Below are 2,215 nucleotides of genomic sequence, written 5' to 3'. Positions count from 1 at the left end.
ATTGGTCTTTCAGGTTTAATGCTACACTTCTCTTAGTGCTTATTCTCTTTCATTCCTTTTCTTTCTATAAAAGGAAATATTTTGTGTAGGTTGAGTACAATACAGAGCTTAAAAAAGCAATTGATAAGATATCCACAAAGATGCCTATAGACCAAAGAACAGAAGTTGAAGGAAAGCAACGCGTCCTGATTCAAAAGAGAATTGCTGACAGGATGGGAAAGGTGAGAGTTTAATTCTTCTTGTTGTTACATTTTTTTAATCATTTTATGCATCTAACATGCAATGCTTGGATAGGTTTTGAATTGCATAGATCCAGGCTTAGGTGAGGCCTGGTTGGAAAAGTTATTTGCCTTGCGATTTGATGGTCTGGACTCTTGTGTAACTTTGGAGAAGCTGCAACTCATAGCAAAGTCTGATTTGAGATTGGAGAAAAAAATCATTTTTCTTTCCTTGTTGGAGGCTACCAAACCAATGAGGGATATGTATTTCATGCCTGTGGGGGATGTGGAGTATAGAGGGTGAGTTGTTCCTTTCATAAATAAACTTATTTTACAGTGTTTGTATGTATTATAGAAGTGCCATAAGTCTTAATTGTGTGAATACTTTGTTTTTCACTTGTGTAGATGGATTAGTAGAGAGATATTTCTTGAGAAAGTAGAGACCCAGGCTTTGAAAGTTCTTGATGACTTGAGGATTGTAACAACGATGGGCATTCCTTTAGAGACACCAAAAGATTACACAATGCAACAGTACATGGAGGACATAAAATTAGAAGGAAGAAAGCATTTGTTCTTAGCTCTACGATCAAAGGATTCAAAGATTGAGAGTAAGGGAGGAAAGAAAGTAGATGGTCTCTCTGAGTTGGACATGGCTGCTCACAGGGTTGTCTATAGGTTGGTCCCTTTTAGTTTTAATGATGGTGCTTTTCTATTTGTTTTGTGAAGCTTATAACAACATTGAACTTGACAATCATTTTTATTTGTCTCAATTTTTTTGTGAACCTTTCTTTATATAGGAGGTCCAAATAATTAGTGATTGTTGATTTGTAGGTATCTTGCTCATTTGGCAAGAGAGAGAAAGATCTTAGAGATTCCAAATTTGTGCAAGAGTTGGGTGGAAATTGGTCATGCTGCTTGTATGTATCCTCCTAGCATGCACAATCACTCTCAATGGGAACTTGCAAATTGTCCTTGGTGGATAGACTTCCCCAAGGGACAAGTCTTGGTGCGTGAGAGAGACTTTCACAAGAAATATGCCTCATCTAAGGACATTGAAGAAAGTAGGGATAAAATGGGCAGAAGCTCTAGAAAAACAAAAACACAAGCACAAAAACAAGAACAAGCTCAAAAGAAAGGTAAGAAATATACATACATGTTGAGTTTCTAATGTTGTTTGTGATGAGGGTTTGGAATAGTATACTAATGTTATTCTTTCCTATCCATTTAGATGAGGAGCCATCTAGTCCACCAAGGCAAGATAAGGATCAAATGGAGCATGCAAGTAAGGTTCTAGTTTATTTTTGTTCTTGCTATTGGTGTTTCAAAATTTCCTTTGGTTGTGTTTGATATAAATTTTCCATGTAGGTTCACAATCTATCACAAAGATAGTACAACATTATGTATTTCATAAGGCACAGTCACCGGATAGTCTATCGGCTCAAGGTATCACTCCATTATATGCTTGTATGGTGGGTGATTACATAACCATGGGCATGGACTTTTCACAGTCCAAGAAAAATGAAAAGTATACTATTTTGCATGAGTTTTTCATGAATGTAGTTAGCCCTGATCGAGACTACATGCGGTTGGGTAAGAAGATTAAGTGGGCTGCGGATTTTATATTGGTTGACTTTCCCACTGGAGAGAACCCATCCCAGTTTGGAACCTCTTATTAGAGGACCATGTGCGTTATGGGCTTGCCGTTGCAGCAGCTTCATTATCAGATAGTGGTTGGCTGGCAGTTATATGTCCTATGGCAGGTAAGGTTTAATATCTAGCACTATTGTTGTTATATGTCCTCCTCTATTCTCATTTTTCTTGTATGAGATAGTGTCATTTGATTGTAGACGTGGATGGAGTGCTTTGCATTTGTTCAAGGCTTGGAAGTTGTCAGACGTGTAGTCATTCATGATAAGCTTCCACATGGATACTATAAATACCATGGTATAACTCTTAAGGTATGCTACAATTCCATGCATGGTGTGTTGTAATGCTAC

General features: G+C 37.4%; 1 long non-coding RNA gene across 1 annotated transcript; it reads left to right on the top strand.

Annotated features, from left to right (window-relative positions):
* Nucleotides 1-1,300: 1,300 nt before the first annotated feature.
* Nucleotides 1,301-1,845, top strand: LOC147882511 (uncharacterized). Its single transcript, XR_015543869.1, has 3 exons — nt 1,301-1,354; nt 1,447-1,500; nt 1,779-1,845. It is a non-coding gene; the product is annotated as an uncharacterized LOC147882511 (long non-coding RNA).
* The last annotated feature ends 370 nt before the right edge of the window (nt 1,846-2,215 follow it).

Source organism: Dipteris shenzhenensis, chromosome 29, assembly GCF_047967505.1.
Source record: "Dipteris shenzhenensis isolate YYH24624 ecotype China chromosome 29, Dip_SZ_1.0, whole genome shotgun sequence".
In the NCBI taxonomy this organism is placed as follows: Eukaryota; Viridiplantae; Streptophyta; class Polypodiopsida; order Gleicheniales; family Dipteridaceae; genus Dipteris; species Dipteris shenzhenensis.
This window is presented reverse-complemented; position numbering and strand designations above follow the sequence as displayed.